Raw genomic sequence first — 16550 nt, 5'->3', positions numbered from 1 at the left:
ATAGCTCTAGGAACCCAGCAGTAAATGCCTCCATTAGTAAAACCAAACACCCAGAAAAACTCACCTCGCCTCATAATCTGTTAAAATACGAGTGACAGAGAACTCCCAAATTCCATTATATAAGGAAAATAACATCTAAGGGTGGCACGGTGGCTCAGTGGTTAGCACTGCTGCCTCACAGCACCAGGGTCCCATGTTCAATTCCACCCTCGGGTGACTGTCTGCATGGAGTTTGCACATTCTCCCAGTGTCTGTGTGGGTTTGCTCTGGTTTCCTCCCATAATCCAAAGATGTGCAGGTCAGGTGAATTGTCTATTCTAAATTGCCCATAGTGATAGGTGCATTAGTCAGAAGAGGGTGGGTTGCTCTTCAGAGGGTCGGTGTGGACTTGTGGGGCTGAAGGGCCTGTTTCCACACTGTAAGTAATCTAATCTAATTAGAGTTTTAAAATGAATTAGATTAGATTCCCACACCCCTACACCTAACACTACAGGCAATTTAAGATGGCCAATTCACCTAACCTGCACATTTTTGGACTGTGGGAGGAAACCCACACAGACATGGGGAGAATGTGCAAACTCTACACAGGTAGTTTCCTGAGGTGGGAATTGAACCCAGGTCTCTGGCTCTGTGAGGCAGCAGTGCTAACCACGGTGCCACCCAAATGAATTTTAAACATGAATTTTAAACAGCAACTATTCACAACTCTAAGCCCTCCTTTCCCTTAACTGTTTATTACCTGCCTCCAACTCTATAGCATGATACTGTTCCAATAAGGCACTTATTAAAATTACATCAACTTAATTTCAAAACCACACAGTCGCTGTCGTCTTCTATGACTTCATTCTTCCAGCTGCTGAATTCCCTGGGTAGTCATCTTTCTTTTTACTGCAAGTGTGTTTCATATGAAAAGGTACCTTTAATACAGAGTGTTTCCTAATTTTTTGGATCTGTCTCAATGGCAGTTGTCCTCTCCTTCAAAATACTTTATAGCCAATGAAGTGCTGTAAAAAACTTGGCAGCCAATTTCCACAAAGCAGTTTCTCACAAACAGTAAAGAGATAATAACTAGTTATAATGGTTGTAGTGATTGATTTCAGAATAAATATTCACCAAATATAATGTGGGAACAGGTGAAGTTGTTCAGTTTGGCAGGAAGAATATAAAAGACTTTTGAAAGTTTTGAATGCTGATGTTTAATAATGAATGTCAATAATAAAGAATTCGAAGTTATAACTCTCTTAATAAATAATTATAACATTGTTGTTTCAATTAAGCAATGTTTTTATATGGTATATTTAATTTGTTATGTTGGGCCACTTACAAAAGTAACTAAATCTTAGAATCAAATGGATATTCACATGCAAATCCCGAAAGAGCTTGAAATGATCTTGTCTGTATGGTTCATTGTTTTTCATGGAAAGTATGAAATGTAAACTTGTCATAATAGAGAGATGACTGGTGGTGGTTGTAAACTAAGGGGAGTGGTTAAGAAGAACAACCTTCTATGTTATTGCAGCTGGTACAGGGTTTGAACCCACCCTTTTAGTATCAGCTCTATATTACAAATCAGCTGTCTGGCTAACTGAGCGAACAAATGAGGCAATTTGTTTTCTCTTTGAATGCTACAAACATGAGAATAATTTTCAAAATTTTGATGGTGATATCGTTTTTAACGTATTTAACAACAGTGAAGTACATAGAGTCATAGCCATAATACAGCGTATGTTCCTGATCTTGGTTTTGTCACAAGGGGGAGTAACCAAGCAGGAACAAAACTTGATCATAAGGGTTTGATAAATGCTCAAAGCTCTCCAGTATATCATCTGGTGATTAGGTGAAGTACAATTAATTTGTTTATTCATGTCACCTGTGATTGTGTATGCCTTGGGAACATGTAAGAGAGATTAATAACATATTTGCAAAAAGAATACCCAAATTGCAAAGATTTTGTTTTAATTAAAAAGAAAATGGCACAAACACTCAGCAGGTTAGGGAGCACCTGTGAAGAGAAGGAAAGGGTTAAAGTTTCAGGTCATCAGTATATTGAGCTAGTGTTGTTTGGAGTGATTTGGTTGCATTAATTTTGATTGTGAAAGAAACTGCAAGGAGCTACTTAAAAATGATCTCTTGATGGAGCAAATAATGTTCTCTTGATCTAAACTTTCTCATGTTCCAACTTGCTCTTCATTGTCTTAAGGTGCAATAATAGCTTGCTCCTTTTTTATTCTGATATGCCATTTCCCTCTCTCAGCTATCAGTCTGTTTCTTCACTCTTTTTAACTTCCACCCTACCGCAGCCGTAATTCACACTTTTAACCTGACACTCCCTTCCCTCGGATTCCTGTTCCCCACTCTCCTCCCTGCAGTTATCGGTCTGCCATTCCCTTCTTTCAGACTTAGTTGTAATTATGCTCAGTGATGATAGTGCTTGGAACCAATCCCACAAACTTAAATCACATTTCCTATTCTCCAGGAAATCAATCCAATCACCATTGTAATGAAGTGCAGGAAATGAACAGACATATCTTCAATTTCAGCCCCTAAAAATTAAATTCACTATAATTTTCATTTTTGTGAAGATCTTGTGCATTTGTGAATGAGACAAAAAGAATATGTAATGCCACATCTGCTGTTTTCATCTTGTCTATGTGTTTTCTTCGTTCTTCATCCAATGTTTGCTTTTATTTCTCTGCAGCTGTAACATTGTGCTCCTCACTCTGTTCTATTACCCTTATGCACTTTGTATTGTATAATCTGCCTGTACTGCTTGCGAAATAAAACGTTTCACTGTACCTAGGTGCATGTGACAATAACAAAAATGAAATCTAATCTAATCTCACATCTTTTACTATCCCCATCCATATTACTTCCTTTCCTACATTTGTATCTCCTTCAAATTCTTTTCTTGTCATTTCAATCTTACAATAACCTTCATTGAATTCCACTTCCTTAGAGCTCTGTGTCTAATATTATCCTCTCACTGTCTTGCCTCTAATTGTTTGTTCTAGACTTATGCTCTGGATCCAGTCTTTCCTAGGTCAATGCATCCAATATATATATTTGGTATCATTCCCATAGCTCTGATATAAAACAATAGATAGGCTAGAGAACCTAATAGGTCAGGCAGCATCTGTGGAGAGAAACAGAGCCAATGGGTGGATTCCTGGTTTTTTTAGGTTAAGTGTGGAGGTGGGCCTAAAAGAGGGAGGTACTTCTGCTGAGGGGCAAGTTGGGTTTTCTTGCACAATAATGTACTTTTCTGCTCGTTACATATGTATGCACAATAAAATGGCCAATTTTATGGCCAGAATGTCTTCCAGTCCCCTTAACTCTTCCCCAAACTGTCTGGACCTTCTGGTTCCAGTGTCCTAAAGCTATATTTAAAAGGCACGCAGACAGCATGTGAAACCCAGAAACATCACTCAAACTCTATTCATCGCCCCCCTCCCCACACATATAAAAGTGTCAAAGAGCAGAAAAAAGTGGTATTACATTTTAGCGATGCTTCCCTAGAAGATCTCCCGAAGGCTGTTCATGCTAAGTCTAGGGATTATCATGGTATAGGGATAGGAAGCCAGACCAAATCAGACTCGCAACATAGTGAAACTTAAACATGGGTTGACCCTCAAAATTGCCCAATAGCTCTTAACTGGACTTTACAAGTAACTGATCTTGGACACCAAGTTTCTAATTTAAACAAAAATTTACAATTTACGATTAATAATATATCTTTAGCTGAACACAGATGAACTACAATGTTATATAATCAATGTCTGTAATCTAAACCCAATCTCCTTTGATTACCAATTCCTACTCACAAACTGATAAATAGACACAGTTAAGGGACTTTTTTTAAATTAAAAAAATCACAAGTTGTCACTTTGATAATCGTTTCAACAATGAATATCAAGCCTTCATGAAATCTGATGAGTTGTATTATCAGATGTAGGATTGTAACTTGCTTGAATTCTGAAGTCACTGCTCACTGCAAATAGCTTTCATAGACCTCCCAAGACTTTTCCTTATTTCTTACAGACTGGGTTTTTTTTTTCAGGACTTTCAACATATTGATAACTGGGAAACATGTAAAGAACAAAAACTAAATTAAAAAACGCAGTCCTGCAGTGTCTGAAGCAGCACTCTGCTCCTACTCAAAAACCCAATCGCCTTTGTTTGCCCTTTGTTATCTCTTTCTTTTTCAATATTCTCTGGCGTTGGTTGGCCAGCCCCAGTTCTCCCTTGATTAACCAATTCAGTACCCAACCAGCTGCCTGTCCCTGAGCATAATGACATCTCAGTGCCAGTTTGTTGATGGTGTTCTTAGAGAAATACTTAATCTTTATAGGCCTGTTCCCAAAATCAACATCGGTTTTTTGTTCTTTTTTTTTAAGACAAGCTGCTGTTCAAAGTTCAATTCTCAATTGTAAGTCACAATTCCAAACCAAAAGTGAGAAAAATAAGAAGAAAGTAATGATGGTTTCAACAGGAGGCAATCTGACTGATGAAAGCACCTGGGAAAGGTGGCTATGGAGGTCAGTGTCCATGGATTCCTCAAGAGAACCTGATTACAGTGATGCAAGGGGATGAATTACCTGCTGCACTGTCTACGGATTACTTCATGGCCCTAGGACTGTAAGTTATCTTTGTAAGCTTGTAACCACACAAGTCTGTCACACACAGGACCTGGTGCTAGGAACATTCTTCAAATGACTCACATGCATCAATGTCTGTCACTTCACTGTGGCTATCAATGTAGCACGACTGACATTACAGTGGTATTGCCTCTTACATATTTGCCATGGATCATATATAAAATGTACAAGGAGCAATGATACTCCGAAGCTCATATATCATCAACTCACTGCCCTCTCTCAACAGTTGGAGAATGTACATATATAATGCTTATCAACCAAAGGCTTCCAAGGGATAAGAGCACGACCAAAAAAGATGACTTCCAGATGAACACCTCACAGGTATCTCTGACACATACATTGTCTGATGCAGTAATGATTTTCATAAATTTTAACTCTTTGATGACGTTACATTCTTAAATAACTGATTTCTGTGTGTGTGTGTGTGTGTGTATGCGTGCGTGCACACATGCGTGTCCTGAGGGAAGTTTGAATATTTACAGCCATCTAATAAGATAATTTCCAAATGGCCACTCCCAGCTGCACATGAAACATCAACATATTAATAAAACATTGGGTGTAGTGGCTCATGAAACAAAAAAATGTTTGTGTTTTTCTATGCAGCTTTCAGATCAGACTCCCAAGCCAGGCCAAACAAACAAGATACCTCACCCCCCCCCTCAGCCCCATATCTCCCAGTCTCTTAAACAACATTTCTGAGGAGCAAGCCACGGAGGATGCATCATCAAGGCCTTCCTCCTCATACTCCATCAACATGGTGACATTCATCTTGGTGGGTAACTTATAGCAAGTGTGGTGAGGGTCACATTCTGATGACCACAGTACTGAGACATGGGCACAGCTAAACAAAGAAGTAAAAGCAATTTGAGGGCTCTCGTCCCTATAACACAGAAGCTTGCATTCAGTAGGTAATAGGCAAAACAAATGGGATGCTGGCTTTTATTTCAAAGGAAATGGAAAATAAAAGAGGGGAGATTTTGTTAAAACTATACAAACAATTATTTGCGTTGCTTTCCATGTAGTCTCCAGATCATACTCCCAAGCCAGGCCAAAGAAAAGCATCCCCTTCCACTCCCATCTAAAGGACACTTAAGTAGGGTCTAATTAGGGGGAGGTAATCTAACAAGGGGAAATGATGGCTTAATAGTATTTTCATTGTACTATTAATCATAAACCCAGCTAGCTAATGATCTGGGGACCTGAGTTCAAATCCTACCATGGCAAATGGTGGAATTTGAATTCAACAAAAATCTGGAATTAAAAATTTAAAGATGACAATCAATCCATTGTTGATTGGCAGGGGAAAAACCCATCTGGTTCACTTTAGGAGAGAGAATGTGCCATCCTTGCCTGGACTACACGTGTCTTCAGATCCACAGCAATGTGGTTGACTCTTAACTGCCCTCTAGGATGGGCAATAGTGACACCCCATCCGATGAATTACTTTTTTAAAAAAACAAGGCACTGTTAAACTATGACTGGAATACTAGGAATAGTTTTGGCTCTCTTATCAAGAGAAAGATATACTGTTATTGATGGCATTCTAGAAAAGATTCACTAGGTTAATACCAGGTATAGAGGGTCTGTCTCATGAGAAGATGTGAGTAGGCTGGGCCTAAACTCATTGTAATTTAGAAGAATGAAAAGTGATATTATTGACACATACAGCATTCTTAGGGGACTTGACAGGGGAGATGCCAAAAGGTTGTTTACTGTTGTGGAAGAGTTTAGGACCAGAAGACATAATCTCAGAATAAAGGGACACAAATTTAAAACTAAAAGAGGAGGAATTTCTTCTCTCACAGGGTAATGAATCTGTGGAATTCTTTATCATAGAGGGCTGTCAAGGTTTTGTTGTTAAGTATATTCAAGGCTGAGATAGAGTTGAATCAGTAAAGGTTCCAAGGGTTATAGGGAAAGGTATGAAAGTGGAATTGAGGATTATTGGGTAACCATGATCTCATTGAAAGGTGGAGCAGATTATACGGGCTGAATGGCCTACTTCTGCTCATGTGTCTTGTGGTCCATTGGACTTGAGGATCTAACAATGGGAGGATTGCTGGAGAATAGGTTTCTGTTGAGTCCAGTATAGATGAGGAGTCTGCAATCAGTTTAGCTCCCTTCAGGTGTCTCCCCCCTAAAAGAGTGAGGAAGTATTGTTGTGTACTGACAGGAAGGAGAAGCAACAGACAGGCACCCAAGGACAGTCTCCTCAAGACACTCCAGAGAATCCCTGTCACTCCAGCTTCCCTCTGCCAGAGACCCAAATGCCTTCATCTGCTCAGAAGAACCCAACAGACCACAGCCCTCTAAGCTCCAGACACCAGAGAATGCCCACCAAAGTTATCTAAATCAATCAGCAAAATAGTCAGTAAGCTATTCCTAATATTCAATATTCTGAGAACGTTGCGTAATCTTCCTTTTCTTACTGACAGGTAGTCTTGGTCCCTTATTGGCAGCTGAAGCCAAGCTGGGCAATTAGGGATGGGCAATAAATGCTGGCCTAGCCACCACAACCTAAGAGCATAACATAATGAGCAAAATTAGGCCACTGGCCCTGTGAGTCTGCTCCACTATTCAATCATGGTTAGAGACAAAAAAACTGCAGGTGCTGGAATTCAAAGCAGACAGGCAGGAGGCTGGGAGAATGCAATAAACTGGGCAGCATCAGGAGGTGGAGAAGTCGACGTTTCGGGTATAACCCTTCTTCAGGACTTGAGGTAGTCCTACACCCACTACTATTCAATCATGGCTGATAGGTTTCTTAATCCCATTCTCTTGTCTTCTCCCCTGCAGGAATTGCTGCCTGAGGTCACAAACAAGTTGGACATTGAGAGAGAAAATGTCCTTCCTGACCAAGGATTTGGCTGGATGATGCCATGGAGCTCTGAGTGCAACATATATGTGCAGTCAATGAACCACTGCATGTGAGCAAACCCAGAGATAGCTACAAATTGGACGGCTATCTGGGCCATGGTGAACTGGAAAAACTGTAAAGAGCACTGGTGAATTCATAAATTAGCTTGTGGGGCTATTGACTGGAGATGCCACACATGTCCCCAATTTAGGTTTGAAAGGAGCTTATGGCGAGGGGGCTCAGTGCCATTATGATCTTCAGGGCCTGAGGTTTGCACTGCGTCCCAACTACAGAATAACCTGTAGAAGGTGGCACATGGAGTTCTTAGCATCCCTCGTCATGTGAAGTCATTGTAGGTGCTGCCTTTCACCTATTTACAGGGACCTGCAATGCCTTCTGTACACCCATTATGAGTACATTGCTTGAAGACCCTCTGGTTCCCTTCTTCAGACATTGCATGTTCATCCACAGCTCCAACCCTCTAATCCTCATGTCTCAGGTTCTGCTGGCACTGGCCATTTCTTCTTCTTTTCCTCTTCCTCCATCTCAGCTTAGCAGAGCTAATGCAGCTGGTGGATTAAGTTGGTCAAACATCTGGCATGAAAATACTGATCTGTAGAGAAATATCAGGAATGAGGTGTTAGTCACAGATAGTCATGGAGATGTACAGTATGGAAACAAACCCTTTGGTCCAACTCGTCCATGCCAACCAGATATCCCAACATAATCTAGTCCCATTTGTTAGCACTTGGCTCATATCCCTCCAAATCCTTCCTCTGCATATACCCATCCAGATATTTTTTAAATGTTGCAGTTGTACCAGCCTCCACCACTTCCTTTGGCAGCTCATTCCATTCACATACCACCCTCTGCGTGAAAAAGTTGCCCCTTAGGTTCCTTTTATATCTTTCCTTTCTCACCCTAAACCTATGCCCTCTAGTTCGGGACTCCCCCTCCCCAGGGAAAAGACATTGTCTATTTACCCCATCTATGCCCCTCATGATTTTATAAACCTCTGTAACGTCATTGCTCAGTCTCTGACGTTCCAGGGAAAACAGCCGCAGCCTATTCAGCCTCCCCTTTTGGCTCAAATCTTCCTACCCTGGCAACATCCTTGTAAATCTTCTCTGAACCCTTTCAAATTTCACTACATTCTGTTAGGAAGGAGACCAGACTTCATGCAATATTCCAAAAGTGGCCTAACCAATGTCCTGTACAGCCATAACATGACCTTCCAACTCCTGTACTCAATACTCTGACCAATAAAGGAAAGCATACCAAACATCTTCTTCACTATCCTATCTACCTGCAACTCTACTTTCAATGAACTATGAACCTACACTCCAAGGTCTCTTTGTTCAGCAACACTCCCTAGGACCTTACCATTAAGTGTATAAGTCCTGCTCTGATTTGCTTTTCCAAAATACAGCACCTCCCATTTATCTAAATTGAACTCCATCTGCCACTCCTCAGCCATTGGCCCATCTGATCAAGATCCCATTGTAATCTTCTTTGCTGTCACTACACCTTTAGTTTTGGTATCATCTGCAAACTTACTAACCATACCTCCTATGCTCACATCCGAATCAGTTATATAATTGACAAAAAGTAGTGAACCCAGCACCAATCCTTGTGGCACTCCACTGGTCACAGGCCTCCAATCTATAAAGCAACCTCCATCACCACCCTCTGTCTTCTACCTTTGAGCAAGTTTTGAATCCAAATGGCTAGGTTACCTTTTATTCCATGAGATCTAACCTTGCTAGATCTTCCAGTCTCCCATGGGGAACCTTGTCGAATGCCTTAATGAAGTCCATAAAGATCACATCCACCACTATGCCCTCATCAATCTTCTTTGTTACGTTTTTTAAAAATTCAATCAAATTCATGAGACATGGTTTCCTACACACAAAGCAATGTTAACTATCCCCAATCAGTCCTTGCCTTTCCAAATACGTGTAAATCCTGTCCCTCAGGATTCCCTCCAACAACTTGCTCACCACCAACGTCAGAATCACTGGTCTATAGTTCCCTGGCTTGTCCTTTTGTTTATGTCAATTTGAGATCTTGACATACTCAAGCTAGTCTTTGGGCTATTAATTAGGCTATTCATGTACTTGGTCAAAGACTGCCTTACAGCCATTTGTGTGGTGAACTGCAATCTGCATGATCTGTGAATGTTTTTCCTTCTCCTCATTATGCCATGTGCAAGGTCTTTGTAGCCTCTATTTTTACTGTGCTTTTCGCGTATGTGGCAATTAGGTCAATCTGACTTTGCAATCCGACTCTTGGTGACCTACATTATCCCCTGTGAAACAGACATGAAACAGACTACAATCTTGGAATCTACAGCCTGCAGAATGGCTTAAATCCATGTCCAGATACATTTCAGATACATAAGCCTGCAATGCTCCTGCTCAGCTGCATGTAGTATAAGACTCCACCCCACTCCCCTTCCACCATGATCACAGTTGGTGAGCCTTCGGTCCCTTCTTCCCAAAGTTAATGGAGTGTTGATGTTCAGAGTTAATAGAGCCTAGTCCCATTAACGTAAGGGCTTAGTTTCAGTGTTAAGCCCTGAACTGAATGTTTGGACAATAATATGTTTTCAGATTCTGTTTCTGTCAGTTGGATGTGTCTGCCCTTTGCAAGACCATGTGTGAACAGATCTCAGACACTTCCCATTTGTTCTGCAATTTCTCTGAGAGACCTTTCGTGAAATGATCATGGAGAGAGATGGTAGTTGTTATTCATTCAGTTGGTTCATTCACCTTCTACACTTCCCCTCTACAGTGCATATCCCTTCAGCACTGTAGATGGCTTTCTGCTTTCCTTTTTTTTGTCCTTCTTAAACTTTCACCTCCCCCTCCCCATGTAATATCAGTCCTTTTGCTATGTTCCTTGATTTTTCTGCTTCTTCTTTTGGTCCTACCTCCATCCAGATCCCTTTGCAAACCATAGCTTTACACCACCTGATAATGGTGATTGTTTTAAGTTCCTTTCTCATATTCGCTTCTTGATTTTTAAGTATCTTTGGGAACATTTTTAAGTCTTCTACAGTGAAGTGACACAAAATATCTATTCAATACTCCTGTCATTTCCTTGTTTGAGATAATTGAAAAGATAGCATACCATAAACAGCAAAATGTTGTAGATGAGCACAGAGACCTTGGAATCCTACTTGATTAAGTAATTTAAAAGCATATGAGTTATTTAGAGTTTTAAATACAGAAGTAGAATATAAAACCAAAGAGTCATTGCCAGAAATTTTTTAGGCCTCTGCATGAGTAATGAATGCAATTCTTGCCGCACATTTTAGGAATTCTTTAGAATTAATATACAGTAGGTTTACAAGGATCTTTGAAATTAATACACAGTAGGTTTACAAGTATGTTATCAGGGATGAGGACTTCAGTCAAAAAGACAGGTTAGAAAAGTTATGCTGGTTCTCCTTTGAACAGCAGAGATGACTAATATTTCCTATTAAAATTTATGAGAGGTTTGATAGAAGAGATAGAGAAAACAACCCCATTGTCAAGTGGGTTAATAATCAGATGTTACAGATTTAAAATTATTAGCAAAAAAAATCTAGAGAACCTAGGGCTAGAATTGAAGATTAGTTGAAGAAATGGAACTTACAAGATCATGAACCAAATAGGTATGTGAACTAAAGCATTTTCAAAAATACATCACAAGTACAACAGGTTGAATGATCTCCTTCTGGCATTTAATTTTCTATGATTCTATGACATTTAAATGTAATATTTTATAATCCATTTCTGAAATATTTTGCTTATCCCATATGCCTAATGCCAGTTTAATAAATGTCACTCCATGGAAGTGGAATTGATGAGGCAATGACTAAATGTCATCTTTCTGACATATGGTTATGGTCTGGCATTCTTTGTTTTAAGTTGCAAATCCTTTTTTAAAAGAAATGCCGAATACTCTATTATATAATTATCAAAAATACTGAAACTTATTACTCACAAGTTCATGAACAGAATTTGCACTTTTTAAAAGTATATTTAAATCAAATTGTTAAATAGTTTGTTAAACATTTCATTTTTCATATAGGATTATTTGAAAAAAAGTGATCCTTTCTTTATGGAGATGTAATGCTTTCTATTCATATGAATACTTGTACCAACAACAGACCACACCACATAGCATGTGTAATAACAGGGTGCTGATTAATGGAGGTGAATAATACTTAACTTGTTATTATCACACATTTGAAGTACGATGCAAAAGGTTCAAACACTAAGAATGCAAAATAAATGTTTGGTCTAGCAAATCAAAACTTAGCAAAACTCAATGGAACCTTGATTGCCTGTTTTTCTGATATTCCAACAGTCTTTTCAAAGGGCTGAACCCACATATTATTTGGACTTTGTATCTCATCTTTGCTAGGTCTGTAATTTTTTCTATTTGTGTTGTACTTATCATCATGTTTGTGCCTTATTGATATATTAAACATAATACTAATAATTAGGGACTTTTGATTTTACATTAGTTTTAATTATACGTTCTTTTGAGGTGCAAATTGAGATTCCATTCCATTATTGCACTCTGTAACAACAGCCAACACACAGTACACAAATATACTTGGTAACCTTCACAGGAGATTTATTCTAAGAGATAGGGTTTGTTATAAAAAAAATCAATAACCATTGCAATATATTGAAACCTTGGGCCTATCATTGTCATAAAATTTTGCAATTCATTAACTAAAGTGTGAGATGATGATTGGTTTCATTGGGATTACAGTGTCATTCATTGTTTGTCAAATATTTATTTAACTACCATCCTCCACCCTTTTGAATGAAGCAAGGGTTTAACCATTATTTAAACTCATGGATAAGGTCTTTTCTGATTGTGCAGGTAATGAATTTTGTTACTTGGAATGTGCTTTAGCAAAATGCTGCTGTTACTCCATCTCCATTAAATTTTATCAGCAACTATTTTGTTATGTTTCTTCAAGTTAATGAAAGATAAGTCATGATGCTATGACATGTCTGGTTCTATTTCCTTACCTATTTTTGAAGACAATTTATTTTCACTTTTGCCAAATGTCATTCCTTGGTTAAAAGTGCAAGAAGTATGCTCACTGACAGGGTTTTGTAATAGCTGATTTTGATGTTGGTCATTAATTCTGTGCAAAATGACTCAATGTGCCTTGAGCAGGCATTATATCTGAAACAAGACATTATTCGAGTTCTTGCAACTTCTAGAATTGCTACTTTTTTGTGACATTTCACGATTTTTATTGTTTGATATGGTAGAAAAGAGTAGAAAAAACATTTTGCTTTAGTCTTGATTCTGCTGCTAATGGCCAATGATTGTTGAATACTCATATGAGTAGGCTTATATTTTTAACAATTAAATGGCTTTCTACCTGTGTTGGCTTTCTGGAAATAAAGTGCCAACTTAGTGAAGCTGCAGTACTGAATAGCATGGATGGTCAATTTCAGAAGCAGCTGATGTAGACAGAACTAAACAGTTGCAAAACTAACAAACCAGATCAAATCTTTGCTATATCCATTTATGAATGGTGGTGAACAATTGGATAACTAAAGGGAGAAGGAAGCACCACAAACTTTCGCTTTCTCAATAATGGGGAACCCAGCATATAAGTGTGAAATAATGTTAAAGTGCTTGCGATATTCTTCAGCTAGACATATTGAGTATCTCAGCCTCTTCCTGAGGCCCTCAGCATCACAGAAGCCAGTTTTCAGTTAATTTGATACACTCCAGGTAATTTCAAGAGATTGCTGAATGCAATGAATGCAGGAAATGTTATAGGCCCAGACAATATTCTGAAAGTTTTGCTGAAGTCTTGTGCTTGAGAACTACCCATTCCTCTGGACAATATATTCTAATACAACCACAACTTTGGCATTTACCTAATATGTGACAGGTATATTCTGCTTACAAAAGATAGAGGAAATCCAATCCTGTAAAATAATACCTCATCAGTCCACTCTCAAATTCCACAAGTGAGATAACAGTGACTGCCCTTGACATAAAGGTATTGTTGACCAAATGTGGCATGAATGATATCTGACAAAATTGGAGTCACTTGTTATCTGCTGTTGTTTTGTTAGCATTTTATACTGAATTCAAGTCCCATTTCAGGGCCTGAGCACATAAAAACCAAAACTGATACTCCAGTGCAGCACTGAAGGGGACTGTATTGTTGGAGGTCAAACTGAGGTCAATCTGCCTGTTCATGCAGATGTGAAGATCCAAAGGCATTATTTTGAAGATGAGCAGGAGTGATATCCCTATCTATTTCAATAAATTTCACACTAAAAAATTCAGGTTATCTATTTAATCACATTCATAACTGAAATAAAATGTTGGTGGAATATGGATGTTAATCTGTGATGCTGAGAGAACTGAAACAGAATTAGGAGAAAACACACTATTGGTTGGAGTTATATCTATCACAAAGGAGGTTTTGTGCTTGCTGGAAGTCAATCAAATCGGTGTCAAGATAATGTAGCAGGCATTCTTTATATTGCCAGGAAGATCATCTTGGAGTCATATTGACTTCTAGGATATGCTGTTTACCTGCCTTCCAATGCAGGTTGTCATTAATTAGTCATTTTTAATTGATAACCTCAGGCTTATGCATGTGCTTAATCAGCAAATGGCATTACGAGTCCCTAATAAGTTAATTTGGCAGTCTCTTATAATTAAGGATGACTTGATTCTACTCCAGTTTGATGGTTTTGAGATAGATGCTAAGTCAAATGCATGATCTGCAGATGCTGCCTTATATGGGAAGGATAGCTGGTGGTGTTTGAAAAGTTGGACAGTTGGTTTGATTGCAGGTTTATGCCCTCTTTCTGACACCTACACCTCTGCATATTTCCAGCCTTCCAGCATCAGGCAGAAACCAGTGACACTAATGAATTGGCGAAATTGTTTGACCGCTTCAAGGATGCTTTCAAGACATCACTAAAGTGTTTCCATCATCCTCCTGGCACAATAAATAGCAACCTGCTATATAATGTGTGCAAGCATTAACTTCAACCTATAGTCACAGCAAGGGCAGAGAGCATACTCCACAGAATAGTGACTTCAATCGTTGGAATTATGAACATTTTACTTCCCAGAGCAGCATTTGTTTTCTAGTGGCCCACCCCAAGGTTTGGTTTGGACCTACTACATATTAACAGACAATTATGCTCATCACCATATATTTAATCTTATTACAAAATTGAAAAAAAAGCTTGTTTGCAATAGATTATAATAATATTTGAATAATATGTTTGGAATCAGTTGTTATCATTGCATAAATGTGCTTTCACTGAATCTGCATGGACAGAATGGTCTGAACTGTACCCCCGCTTATTTATCTGCAACAACAACTTGCAGTTATATGTCACTTTTAATAGAGTAAAACATGTTAAAATGCTTCACAGGACTATAATGAAGCAACTGAGCCACATAAGCAGGTATTGGGATTTGTGATCCAAAAGACTGGTCAAAGTACTAGATTCTAAGAGTCTTAAAGAGAAAAAGAGAAATATTGTGATGAAGATGATTAGGGAGGAAAGAAAGAGGCTTTAGTTTTTTACAAATGGACAACCAACAGGCAACCAGTCTGCATTTTTGAAGTGTGGTCACTTTTGTATGTAGGAAAAACAATTGCTAATTTTCACATGGCAAACATTCACCAACAGCAATGTGACAATAAAAACACAGATCAGTTTTTGTAATGTTGATTGAGGATCAATATTGGAGGAGAAAGTGAGGACTGCAGATGCAGGAGTTCAGAGCTGAAAATGTGTTGCTGGAAAAGCGCAGCAGGTCAGGCAGCATCCAAGGAGCAGGAGAATTGACGTTTCAGGCATGAGCCCTTCTTCAGGAATGAGGAAGGTGTGCCAGGCAGGCTAAGATAAAAGGTAGGGAGAAAGGACTTGGGGGAGGGATGTTGGAAATGCGATAGGTGGAAGGAGGTTAAGGTGAGGGTGATAGGCTGGAGAGGGGGTGGGCGCGGAGAGGTCGGGAAGAAGATTGCAGATCAAGAAGGCGGTGCTGAGTCCGAGGGTTGGGACTGAGATAAGGTGGGGGGAGGGGAAATGAGGAAACTGGAGAAATCTGCATTCATTCCTTGTCGTTGGAGGGTTCCTAGGCGGAAGATGAGGCGCTCTTCCTCCAGGCGTCGTGTTGCCATGGTCTGGCGATGGAGGAGGCCAAGGATCTGCATGTCCTTGGCAGAGTGGGAGGGGGAGTTAAAATGTTCAGCCACAGGGCATCCTGGGTTGTTTGGTACAGGTGTCCCAGAGGTGTTCTCTGAAACGTCCCGCAAGTAGGTGGCCTGTCTCCCCAATGTAGAGGAGGCCACATCGGGTGCAGCAGATGCAATAAATGATGTGTGTGGAGGTACAGGTGAATTTGTGGCGGATATGGAAGGATCCCTTGGGGCCTTGGAGGGAGGTAAGAGGGGAGGTGTGGCGCAAGTTTTGCATTTCTTGCGGTTGCAGGGGAAGGTGCCGGGAGTGGAGGTTGGGTTGATGGGGGGTGTGGACCTGACAAGGGAGTCACAGAGGGAGTGGTCTTTTCGGAACGCTGATAGGGGAGGGGAGGGAAATATATCCCTGGTGATGGGGTCCGTTTGGAGGTGGCGGAAATAACGGCAGATGATACGCTGTATATGGAGGTTGGTGGGGTGGTAGGTGAGGACCAGTGGGGTTCTGTCCTGGTGGCGGTTGGAAGGGCGGGGCTCAAGGTTGGAGGAGCAGGAAGTGGAGGAGATGTGGTGGAGGGCATCATTGACCACGTCTGGGGGGAAATTGCAGTCTTTGAAGAAGGAGGCCATCTGGGTTGTTCAGTATTGGAACTGGTCCTCATGGGAGCAGTTCGCATCTGCTTCCAGGAGGACCAGTTCCAATACCATACATCCCAGATGGCCCCCTTCTTCAAAGACCGCAATTATGCCCCCAGACATGGTCGACAATGCCCTCCACCACATCTCTTCCACTTCCTGCTCCTCCGTCCTTGAGCCCCGCCCCTCCAACCACCAC

The 16550-nt window shown here is 40.0% G+C and overlaps 1 long non-coding RNA gene across 1 annotated transcript in view; it reads right to left on the bottom strand.

The window, feature by feature from the left end:
* Nucleotides 1–965: 965 nt before the first annotated feature.
* LOC140469549 (uncharacterized) overlaps nt 966–16550 on the bottom strand; it is a 160504-nt gene continuing 144919 nt past the window's right edge. Inside the window, exon 3 of the long non-coding RNA XR_011956148.1 lies at nt 966–8125. This is a non-coding gene — a long non-coding RNA (uncharacterized lncRNA). The remainder of the gene's footprint in view (nt 8126–16550) is intronic.

The sequence above is a fragment of the Chiloscyllium punctatum genome, chromosome 49, assembly GCF_047496795.1.
Source record: "Chiloscyllium punctatum isolate Juve2018m chromosome 49, sChiPun1.3, whole genome shotgun sequence".
Taxonomy (NCBI): domain Eukaryota; kingdom Metazoa; phylum Chordata; class Chondrichthyes; order Orectolobiformes; family Hemiscylliidae; genus Chiloscyllium; species Chiloscyllium punctatum.
The sequence above is the reverse complement of the archived record's forward strand: the minus strand, read 5'-3'. Positions and strand labels throughout refer to the sequence as shown.